At 50.2% G+C, this 12,672-nt stretch overlaps 1 protein-coding gene across 3 annotated transcripts in view; it reads right to left on the reverse strand.

Moving 5' to 3' along the window:
- The window catches only part of LDLRAD3 (low density lipoprotein receptor class A domain containing 3), a 242,096-nt gene that overhangs the window by 151,314 nt on the left and 78,110 nt on the right, over positions 1-12,672 (reverse strand). The window lies entirely within an intron of this gene.

Below are 12,672 nucleotides of genomic sequence, written 5' to 3' on the forward strand. Positions count from 1 at the left end.
TCTGCACCAGAGTATGCTGTGCTGGCCAGGAAGACTGCAGACTATGTCCTTCCGGTGTTTTGGCTCCTCCTCTGAGCACAGGTACCAAGGCTGTGTAGGAAGTGCTGAGCAGGGGAGGCCTGAATGTGCTCCCTGCCACCCTCTCCAGGGCTGTGCTAAGCATAGTGAGTGTCCCTACAAGCCTGGAATTAAATGGAGAAGCCGCTGAAGCTGCTGGGTGCCGTGTTCCTGAACACGAAAGCCCTTCATTAGCCCCTGCCTCTCGTCTTTAAATCCAAGCAAAATATCAGGATGCAATGACTGAGCTGATAATAACAGGTATCTAGACAAAGGCTTAGAAAGAGAAAGGCAAGGCTCTCCCAGAGGTCACACCCCAAAGGAAAAGGAAAGAGCCGGAGGAATATTTACCCTCAGAAGAATGATTAATTAACAAGGAGGAATTAGGATAGGTGAGGCACAGGAGGAGGACAGGAGGTCAGGCTGTTAAAGCAAATCAGTCAGGTGACCCCTTTAGAAGTCCTGAGGGAGAAACTGTGTCTGTGTGTGTGTGTGTGTGTGTGTGTGTGTGTGTGTGTGTGTGTTACAGGTGGGAGGAATCCTATTCCTACTTAGCAATCCCATCTGGCTCCCCATGAATAGAAAACCAGCTCTCACAAGAGCAGTAGTACTAGAGGGATACAAGAAGGAAAGCCAAGATTTGCTCCCAAAAGTCCTTGCGAACAGTCACCGTTCTCTCATTGGATGCTTTCATTTGTTCATCCAACAAATGGGTACTGAGCATCTTCTAAGTGCCAGAAGCTGACACTGTTTGGTGCGGGGATGACGGTGAACAAGAATTATGTGGGGCTTTTCCTGGTTGTCCTGAAGCTTCTAATATTACCTGGAAGATTTTACCTACCACTCCTTACTGCATCTGCTTGTTTACAAGCCAAAGGTAGAGAAGGGCTATGGAAGCAGGGACAAGGTGGGTATAATGAAAAGGAAGGTCAGGAAGGCTTCTGGGCAGGGATGCGGTTATAGAATAAGAAGTTTCTGTCTTCATCCATCCATCCATCAATTCACCCACTGATCCATCCATCCATCTATCTATCCATCCACTCGCCCACCCATCCATCATTTCATCCACTGAGCCATCCATCAATTCATCTATCCATCAATCTACCCATCAATCCATCCACTAACCCACCCATCCATCCATTTATTCATCCATCCATCCATCCATCCATCCATCCATTCATCCATCCATCTTCCTTCTTTTTGAGCAGCAGTCTCTGCTAAGGTTTTCTAGTTCTGTACTCCCATCAGCAGGGAAGTCAAAGAACTGGGTGATGTCAATCCTGTAAAATAACCCTATCTCTGGGATGTCAGAGAGCAGGTTCCTACTTGGAAGGAAAAGAGAGCTCAATAAAGTAAAAGCACATGCCCTAAGTTTCACGCAGAGTCAAGAACAAAAATAGAGTCTGCACCCCTACCCTGCTCAGCTGCGGCATACCAGCCTTATCCTAAAATTCCCCCACAGGGGCACTGTTTTGTTTCCTCAGTTGTTTGTTTTGTTTTGATTTTACTCATGTCCTCTGCAGTCACGCACAGGGTAAATATGAAACCACTCCTATGTAATTTTCCTAAAGGCCAGCCTCACACATAAGACTCTAAGGAGGACTGCTGATCAGTGGGAGAAAGAGCCTGGCAGAATTAGCAAATTAAGTGATGAAACAAATCTGCCTTTGTACTCCTACGGTCTGGAATGAAAAACAAAATATTTCTGAAATGCAGAACACAGGGGGAAACCTGGCATGGGAACCAGAACGTTAAATAGAAGCACAGGGGAAGTGTGTTTCACATATGTATTGTTTTCATAGTCGTTCACACTTGCCAAGATTTGGTTTGCATCAGAGCGTGATTACACAATCCACGGTTCATGTTTCTTCGGAAATACGCCCTGCAGCGCAAAGGAAAGAGCGGGACGTGATCGGATGCTCTAGCAATCATGTCCATGGCCTCGTCTGTGAGGATGGCTGACGGCTAGTACCAGGGTGGCTGCGTTAAAACGGGACTTTAAAAAGAGACTCCCAGGGTGGCAAAAAGAGGATCCCAAGCAGACGTTCACCAGTCGATTGTGATTATTAGAGCAGTCAGGTCACCGACACCCACCATTCACAGTATGGAAACACTGTGCTTATAGCCTCATATTCATTACCCAGTCACGCAGCCAGCAATTAGTGAAGCTACAACTTGATATCACCCGAAGCCTGAACGGTTCTAAAAACAGGGAACTCGTTAGTACCTAAGGCACCCCAACGCGACCATTAAAGACTTCCAAAAAGCAGACTGGGGCCCATCACACAGAACAAATTCCCGAGGCTCCCGTGCTGTGGTAGTTGGAAGCGAGCTCTGTCCTGGAAAAGGACAGTCGTGGGGTTGTCTTTGCAGCTGCAGGTGCCAAGAAGAGAGCGAAGGGGGAACAGGGGCTTGTTAGGGAGCTGGCCCAGTGGGATTCAACTCTTCTTGTCTGTTTACTGCAGGACCCTCTGTGGGAAAAACAAAATCTTATGCAAACCCACCAGGTATTAAAAGAGAAAACTGTAGCTGCTTCCCTTTCAGACAGAAGAGCCCAAGTCCAAAGCCCCCCAGGCTCTTTGGCCCTCCTGCCTGTCACTGTGGCGCTAAACCGTGGCACTCCAAGAAGCGAAGTGTGGAACACTAACAGGACTCTCACCCCTCGCAACAGACATGAAAAGTCAGGCCCCAAACCAGACTACAGCTGGCTCCCTATCAATTCCTTCTGGTCTTTACAGCAGACAGTCTAGACCTTTCACACATTAGCTCCTACATTAGCTCCTACAGTTGAGGCAGCCTTACTCTTTATGCCTCATTTCCAATCACCCTACAGCTACCTGATGCACGTACATAAAGATGATGATGTTATTATTATTAATAACAGCTGAGGGGTGCCTGGGTGGCTCAGTCGGTTGAGCATCTGACTTTTGATTTTAGCCCAGGTCATGATCCCAGGGTCACGGGATCAAGCCCCACATTAGGCTCCACGCTGAAGGAAGAGCCTTCTTAGGATTCTCTCTCCCTCTCTCTCTCTCTCTGTCTCTCTGCCCCTCTCACACACTCTGTCTCCAAAATAAAAAAATAGGGGCTCCTGGGTGGCTCAGTCAGTTAAGCATCTGACTCTTGATTTCAGCTCAGGTCATGATCTCATGGCCATGAGATCAAGCCCCGTGTAGGGCTCTGCACAGAGTGTGGAACCTGCTCAGGGATTCTCTCTCTCCCTCTCTCCCCGCCGCTCTCCTGCTCACCTGCACTCACACTCCCTCATTCTCTCTCTCTCTCAAATAAATAAACATTAAAAAACTTTAAAATAATAATAATAATAATAGTTAATTCTTCTCAAGAGCTTAGTAAGTGTTAAGCATTGCCTAAACACTGCACAGCTATAAATGTATTTAAACTCAGTGAGGCATCTGATTATCCCTTCTATTTGTTCCCCATGTTACAGATGAGGAAAGTGAGGCACAGAGAGAGTCAGTAACTTGCCTAGTGTGCAGAGGAAGCAGGACAGACCCAGGCAGGCTCATGCCAGGCTTATGCACTCTGAAGCACTCCACACACTGCCTCCCGTGCAAAACTTGTAAGAAGTTATCAGGAAGGAACAGTAGCCCGTTATCCCACCTCCCAGAGATACCCACTGTTAACAGGGATTTAATCTTGTTGGGAGTTACTTGCTGAGATTTACAAAGGCCAGGCACCTCTTGCTGACAATTTCATTTCCGGCGGAGATAAAGTCATTTTCTTCCGTGGGCAGTGCAGGGACAGCACTCGCGATCCGTTGGCTTTCTTTAGGAGACAGTATGCGTGAATGCACCTTAAAGTAAAATGCTAACCCTCGGCACGTGGTCATCGCATCGGTTAGTGCCCTGTGTTCAGAATGTTTTGCTTTGGAGGCCCACACACTAGCTGAGATGCTTCCTACCTGCCCGGGCTTCTCAGAAGGGATGCTCTCTTGGGTATCCTTCCTTCCCTGATATGGAAAGGGGCTGACAACGTAAAAACTTTGTGCTAACTTCCTCCTTCACGGAGACTGTTAGTCTAACCATAGGACAAGTAAGTCTCATAGCGCGGTGGGAGCAAGTCTCACCTGGGCTGCCGGTTAAGACGCAGAACCTCGGGTCTCCTTCTCGGACACTCTGCGTCAGCAGGTTTTGAGTTGCCCCCAAATCTACATTAACAGATGAGTCAGGTGACCCACCGAGCCCGCTTCTGGAAACACTGGTTGGGGACTGTCCCTCAGAGCCCAAGAGCCCCAGGTGGCGACAGCTTCGAGGTTCATTCAGTTGTTGTTCGGGAGAAAAGTCAAGGAAACTTAGTGGTTGAGGTTTGGGTTTTTCATTTTTTGATTCTGTCAATATTATCTGGAGCAGCTGCATCCTGAGCCATCGAGACAACACTACGGCACTCTTTTATTCATTCAGAAAATGTACCAGTCGTGTCATTCTGAGAAGTCTGGCGACTGTCAGATGCCAGCAGGCAAGCATTTAAGCCTGTCTGACCATGATTTTTGAACAGGACGATTTAAAGTATAGGATAATGATGAGAACTGAAACAGACATTTATTGAATGTTTACTGCATGACAGGTACTGTTCTAGGAGCTTGACAGAAAGCCGCTTAATTTTCACAACCCGATGGAACACGACTACTGTGACATTCGACAGACATGGCAAAGAAGTACAGAGAGGTTAGGTGACTTGTCCAGGGCTGCACAGCCGGGAAGTGGTAGGGCAGGATCTGACCCACTCATCGGCCTCTTGACCACAAGGCACACAGTTAACGTCTTTTGTTGGTTTACAAGGCCCCATATGACTGGTTCCCCATCACGTACTTTTGTAAACACCCCCTGAAAAATCTCTCCTCCTCCCCACGAGCCACAGGAATTACTACAGGCATGCCGAAATAGACACCACCCTCTCTCTTACCCTCAGGGGCTGTGTGTAGGTTTCCTCTTTCCGTTGGAGTTCTTCAACCTCTTACTGGGTCATTCGCTCACCTTCGCTCTTCCAGCCTCAGCTTAGACAGTGGCCTTCTCCCAGAACATGCCCTGGATGCCCCAGGGGAGATTAGTGTCCCTTCTGTGGGATCCGAGAGCACCCGGGACGTGGCCCTGCCCTGCATGGATCATATACCACTGCCACTGCCTGTTCGTGGATTCATCTTCTCACCTGGCTGAGGGCTCTCACAGCACAGGGATTTCCTCATGTGTTGTTTTCCTCCAGTGCCAACAAGGGTCCAGTGCACAGAAAGTGCTCTGTAAATGTCCGTTAAGAGAATTCACGAATGTATAACCTGGCTCAGCAGTGGCTGTGACAATGAAGAAAATGTATCCCCCAGATCTCTGAGAACAGGAAGCATGACTGATAGTCCCAGCAGAGGACCTCTGGACCCACTACCACACCTGGGCTAAAGCCACACCTCCCATGAGCTGCTCTTAGCCCCTGACCAGGCATGGCAGGTGTGCTAAGACAGGCCCATCCCTGAAAGAGCTGGGACTCCTCCAATAGGTGCCTGCGGCTCTAGGATATCCCATGGGTCTGGCAGAAACTTCCGTGGGCTGAGCCAGCAGTGTGAGGCTCCTCCTGCCCTCCTCTCCCTCCCCCTGCCCTCTCTCCTTCCTCCGGTGCCAAACCTCCGGCAGGGCTCTCCCTGCCTCCTCCCCCTCCCACCCCCAGTGAAGCTCCTGAGTGCCCGATCCCATCCTAGTACCTGTGTCTCAGCAGACCTAAATAATACAGTTGTAACTGCTACACCACGGCCTGTCCCCAAAGTCAGGGTGGCCAGACAGGCTCTTCCTCAAGTCACCACGAGGGCCAATATCCCAGCACGCCGCGAAAAGGCTAACTGGGGAAAGAGTGGGGGGCCTCACCCGCATTTCCATCTCAGGAGAAGCTCAGAGGAGGTCCTGAGTGACAGCAGGAATGGGGAAGGGACTGGGCGTAATGGCCAGGCCTTGGGTCACGGCATCAGGCACCGTCGCCGCTGTGCCCCAGAAACCCACCCCAACTGGGGGCGGCAGGCGACGCAGTCTCCCTCGCCCCTTCCCGGCATCAGGCCGGCCAGCTTCCTCCGTCCCGGGGAGCCGGGAACGATCCTGGTTTGGCTTTGAATGTCAGACAGCAAGTGGCTGAGACCCGCCACGTTCTGCATCAGCGCATCTGCTCCCCATCAGGCGACAGAGCTTCACTCCACTGCCCACCGGCTGCCCGCCTGCGGCCCGGCCACTGGGAGCCGCGTGAGCATCTGGGAGGTGGGAGGACATCAAGAGGCAGGTTGTGCCGGGGGCACAACAGGAAGCGGCCCAGTGACACGCAGCACGGCAAGGGTGAGGGCTCCAGCAGGCTCCTGCCACAGCGCCCCCTCTCTCGGCCAAAATGCCCAAAGTGGCCAAGAGAAAAAAAATAACACCACGCTGGGTGATCACCACAAAATCACCGGGTAGCGCGGCTGCCCTCCCCGAAGCACCTCCTCTTAGCTCGGGAGGTGAGTCAAAATCACCAGCTTGTTGCCAGATTCCAAAAGAACGCGAGCAGGGAATCATCCTGTACACCCGACAAGAGACAACAGGAGCCAAGATGGTCTTTGGGGCCCTGCATATTTCCGTCCTATCAAGAATCGGAGACATGGATTACCTACCTGCCTCCACCTACCGCCCCCCCCCCCCCCACAACGAAGGGCACTGATGACAGAAATAAACAACTCGGGCACCTGCAAACCGATGCCTTTCCAAAAGACTCAGAGACTATGTTCTCATTTGGAACGAACCTGATGTTCTTCCAGGTGGCAGAACATGACATACATGCATGTAAGTGATTTCGGTCCCTTCTCTTCATCCGCGGACGCCAGCAAACCTTCTAGACCTAAGTCACTCCTTCATTCTTACATTTTATGGGACTCCCTTTGCAGGCATCTTAGCAAAGGACGTGATGTTAACAATGTCAAAAGCCAAAAGCTCCTGAAACGCTTAAGAGGGGGACACAGTTAGCTTTTGACCTCAAAGCCTCTCTCCCTGCTCCCCCCCCCCCCCCCCGTCCCCATCTTCTCCCACTCTAAACCATCAGAAACTATTCTTCTCAAGCGTTACAAGCAAAAGAATATCTCTGGTCGCGTGTCTGAATGATATGAATGCACCACATCCTCTTCTTTTAATTATTACTTTCTCATCTGTCTCTGAATTTTTTAAAAAGCCATTAGGCAACTGCAAACTAGCCGTGTCACAGATGAAAGCACAAGTCTGCATTAAAAAAATAAAAATAAAAAGACTGCATGGTCACAGCCTCACTTGGATCAGCAAAATTTGTCTAGACGTGCCAGGAAAAAAAAAATTTTTTTTGATGTTCTGTGATTTTGCAGCCATTTAAATTTTATTAGCAATTACAGAGCCTGTTACCACTGACTGCATCATGCAGTCACAGCCAAGTGCTGGCTATAAGAGCGTGTCTGCATGACAAAGGCCTGGGAGACCTCACCACACTCACTCTAGCGACACAAGACCACGTAGACTCCCCCAGCTCGGGCTACTTCATTAGGATTCTCCCCTTGCAGGGAAAAGGCAGCACGCAGTGCTGGTAATGACAGAGTTCTCTGGAAGTGGCGGGGAGGACTGGCAAGACGGAGTGAGGCTGATATTTGCACAAGAGTCGATTTAAAAGATGACTTTAAGATGACTATGCCACTAACTTCTCAGCTGGTGACAGTATTGGCATTTAAATTGGTAGTTCCCGAGAAAGTGGTGGCAGGTCCCCAACAACAGCTGGCATCACCTGGGAAGGATGGAGGAAACCAGAGGGGGCTTGATGGGGTTCCTGGTAGATGCCACATGAGTCTATCACCACCAGATAGGACTGGAATGGCCCCAGCAGGGATGTGTGAGGGGAGCTAGAACGAAATAATAAGATAAATCTTTCTAAGAGCTAGGGGTATTGGTGATTCAGAAATGAAATCTGAATCAGGGGGGCGCCTGGGTGGCTCAGTCGGTTAAGCGTCTGACTTCGGCTCAGGTCACGATCTCACGGCTCATGAGTTCGAGCACCACACTGGCCTCTCTGCTGTCAGCACAGAGCCTGCTTTGGATCCTCTGTCCCCTTCTCTCTTTGCCCCTCCCCAACTCGCTCTCTCTCTCTCAATAAATAAATAAACTTAAAAAAAAAAAAAGAAATCAAAGAGCTGCTCTCCTCCAAGAAGAGACCAAATTGGACAAATTCTCCCAGTTTTTCTCTAGGCTCTGGAACACCTTACCTCAACCTTTCCCCCAACCAGAGTCTGAGGTTTCCTGTCCCAACTCCCAGGGAAGGGGCACCAGGACCTTGGGAGGGAGTCTGAGCCTTCTCACCTTCCGGGGGATCCATAGGGGCTCAAGAGCACTGAATTTGGCATGAGGCTTCCCCATCCTATGCAGCCCCACAGTACCCCCCTCAAAAGAAGTATCATGGGGTCCCTGGGTTCTGGCTTCTGAAAATGGCTCAGAGAAGGGAAGATGTTCATTTTGACTGGCGTGCAGCCGATGTGAACATTCACAGTACTTCTGAAGTAGAAGGGTCCACCTTCCTTAGCTTAGACAACCTGCCAGAAAGCACAATCTACAGCATCTTCCAGGCCACGTCTGAGGACTACAGGAGCCCAAGGAAGCCTGGATCGAAAACTCTCTGGCAACCCTGAAGACTCTCCCTTTTAGGGAGTCATGTAGAGCTGGGGAAGGCAGAAGACGGGAGAGTGTGTTCCTTTAAGCGCCTACTATGCACCAGACGTCAGCGCCTGCACATGTGCTTTTCACACACCTCTTTTCAAACCTGTTCCCATTTCACAGATGAAGAAACTGGGGCTCCGTGAAAAGAAGGGACTAACCAGTGGCGGATCTGGGATCTAAACCAGATATGCGTGAGCCTGGGTGGCTCAGTCGGTTACGTGTCTTTGACCTAGGCTCAGGTCATGATCTCAAGGTTCGTGAGCTTGAGCCCCACCGTGGGCTTTGGCTGACAGCGTGGAGCTTGCTTAGATCCTCTGTCTCTCTCTCTCTCTCTCTCTCTCTCTCTCTGCTCTTCCCCCACTCTCTCTCTCTCAAAATAAATAAATAAGCCAACATTAAAAAAATAAATCGATAAACCAGAAATGTGCCTCCACACAGCCAGTAAGGATACAGCTAACATTTATTCAGTGCTTACTATGTGCCAGCAGCTACTTAAAAGGTTGTCAAGGTTTTAGCTCATTTAATCCTTGTAACAATTCCATGGGATTTAAGGAAACTGAGGCTAAGTATCTCACCCACGTCCCCAAGCTCACCTGTGACGCAGCCGGGACCCAAGCCAGGTAGTGTGATTCCAGAGCCACCCTCCCCTCCCCCCAACCCCGGAAATTCTGCACGTGCACCCTGCCCTCAAGCACCCTAAGGAAAATGTACACACGGAACACTCTACCTGTTTGGAAAGGTCTGTACTTTTGGTTGAAACATCCCATGCTAACAATCGGAGAAAATTCTATCTCACTGAATCCAACACACGTGGATTGCAAGGCACGCCACTCTTTTATGCACAACTAAGAAAGGAAAAAACCTGGCCAATTAAACGAGGACACCACGTTTTCCTACCCCATCCATTATCAGAGGCGTCTCCACTTGAGAGTTCTGAAAACATGAAAAGATGTGTGTCTCAGAACGAAAGAAATACTGGAGGCCTTCGCACGAACAGGATGGTGAAATGCATGACAGATGCAGAGTGGAAGCAAGGTACCCTGAGTGCAGAAAGCAACCTAACGCTAACTCTGATTTTTCTAGAATACCTGATAATCCTGACTTTTACGTGCAAGCTCCCAATTTAGAAACAGTGGCAACTAATTGGTGCTTTTAGTGTCCTTGAGCAGGACAGAGGGGACCTGACTACAGCCCAACATGGCCGGGAGGCCTCCCAGCTTCCTCTAGGTGGGCTGGAAGGCAGAGAGCTATCGGCCCGATGCAGTAATAGAGCCACCCCTGAGGCCCTTCAAGGCAAAGAACTGTCACAGGCTGCCTACACACTCACCAGCACTCTGAGTACCTTTTCATCATGGAAATGGCCAAATCAAGATGCCAGGTGAATTTTTAACAAACTCTTTAAAAAGAGCTGAGTTTTTAAAAAATGCTTCATTTTCTCATACAATACACTCTCCCCGGGCTTTCAAACCACTCCTGATCTACTGACACACCTGCTCTTGTTCCACGACCATCATGCTCTAAAGGCAGGGGTAAAACAAACGACAACAAAATCCCCCGCGTGGATACAGTGAGAACGCACACGGCCCGCGGACCTCCAGAGGGCCGTGGTAGCTGCTGGTCACTGCCCATGCTTCCTCCTCTGTATGGACCCAGTGGGGCAGGTTGTGTTCTGGAACCTGTGAATGGAACCTTACTTGGAAACAAGGTCTTGGCATATGTAACCTAGTTAAGGTGAGGTCATAATGGATTAAGGTGGCCCCTAATCCAACGATGGGCGTCTTTTTAGGAAGAGGGAAATCCGTACACAGAGAGAGATGCACAGGGAAAGGGCCACGTGAAGGTGGAGGCAGACACTGGAGTGTTCCAGCCACGAGCCGAGGAAACCCAGGAACGCCAGCAAGGCAGCGAGGAAGGACCCTCCCGTAGAGGCTTCAGAGACAGAATGGCCGTGTCGTCACCTTGACTTTGGACATCTAGCTTCCAGAACCATGAGAGAACGCACTTCTGTGGTTTAATGTCATCCAGTCTGTGGTATCTTATCACAGCAGGCCTAGCTAACTGATACACTCAGAGCACTCTGTATCTCCCTTCGCAGTGTAAAATTGCCGGCATCTTCCAACAGCTACGGGGCCCTTTTAGAAAAGTTAACACAAGGTCAAACTCGTGTTAGGTCGAGTAGAACCTGACAAGCCAGAAGTGTCTGTATCCAGCCGTCAGGGGACTACCTGGGAATTTAGGCCGAGATCTCAACACCAGGGCCGAAAGTCTCTCCTCACTATGGGCGCAGGGCACAAGGCGCAAATCTGGGGGCAGAAAGAGGGCGGGGAAGACTGTCATTTCTACGAATTCTAGGCCGAAAACCTTGGAGGCCACCGCAGGGCGCCGTGCGGGTTCCCACCCCGGGGTAGCGGCCGTGGGGACTGAAGAAGACAGTTCAAGCAATGAAGCAAAATGCCATCATCAAAATCCACTTACGTGCTTAATTGTGCGGGGCCGTGGCAGAGCCGGGAGCAAGCTGACGCGGCCGCTCTGCAGGCGGAGACCAACCGCAGGGCCATTAGCCAGTGGGGCCCAGCCGCATGCAGGAGAGCCACTTCCAAACTTCCCTCCCTGCCAGGCTCATCTCAGACCCTCAAATATTTGTTTCCTCCCCTTGTGCACTGGCTCTGGCATGTGGCTGGAGCTCGAAGCCAAAGAGAATTTCCTAAGAGCTCCTGGCTCAAGACTCTCTAAACTGAAGAGAAGATGTTGACCCAACCAAAGAAGGTGTTGCTACGGCTTTGGTTCTGTAAGTGAGAGCAGGAAGAGAAGGGGTGGAGGAGAAGGGAATGTGAGGGTCCAGGGGAGGTAGGAAAGGGGCGGGCTGGACCAGTCGTGTCCGCACTGCACGGGCCAGCAATGTCGCAACAGACTTGGGTTTCGGTGTAATGTCATTACTGCTTATCGAGGGAAAATGTCAGCTGGCATTTACTGAATGCCTAACACATGCCAGGCCCCCAGTTCTAAGCCTCACACACATCGGCTCATTTAAGACAACAATGTCCTGTGGTCAGCAGAGCTGATCTTTACCCTCTGTGTACCAGCAAACAGTGCCTACTGTTTAAGGTCAGCTCATTCCTAACTGGCTTATGGCCTGGACATAGCACCCTTGACCTAGTAATTTCAATATCACCCCTGGAGTAGGTAGCATTATTATCCCCCTCTTACAGATGAGGAAATAGGGACAGAGTAAGGCAAAATGGTGCCCAGAGCCCGAGGTCATAAATGGAGGCTGGCCCAAGGCCCCTCTTCCTAACTACAGGATTTATGGTCTCACATTTGAGATAAAACACAGTAAGCGAAGCAGGGGGCATGCCTGGAATCACCCAAGACGTTTAAAGACGAGTACAGGAACAAACAAAAAGCCTAAGTCAGAAAAGAGGCAACACTAACACCCATGGGTCTTGGATTTCTTCTGCACAGTGAATGCCATGGAGGCAAGTGAGTTTTTCTCCGAAGGGCTTAATGGACGTAGCGATAAACCACAGTGATATTCTCTAGACTCTTGTAAGTTCCAGTTTTGTTTTGTGAAGTTCAACTTCTTCAGAAAGCTTTTGAAATTCAGCCCTTAACCATGGCTTGCCAGGTCTCAGCTCTGGAGGAGAAGGACATCTCAATCACATGAGCAGGAACGGAGGGCATGACTCCCAGAGAGAGGCCCGGCGGCATGGTGGGGGGCAGGGGAGGGGTGTGATGAAAGGCCCACTGAAGCCCAGATGGCTTTAACAGTCCCTGGGAAGTAAGTGGATAGATTCCCGGGGCTGCCACAACAAAGCAATGTAAACTGAGCGCCTTTGAGCAACGGAAATTTCTTCTCTCACATTTCCGGAAGCCTACAATCAAAATGTCGGCAGGGCCATGCTCCCTCTGAGACTCTGCGTGGAGCCTTTCC

The sequence above is a fragment of the Panthera pardus genome, unplaced genomic scaffold, assembly GCF_024362965.1.
Source record: "Panthera pardus isolate Hobbes unplaced genomic scaffold, ASM2436296v1 HiC_scaffold_12, whole genome shotgun sequence".
NCBI lineage: Eukaryota > Metazoa > Chordata > Mammalia > Carnivora > Felidae > Panthera > Panthera pardus.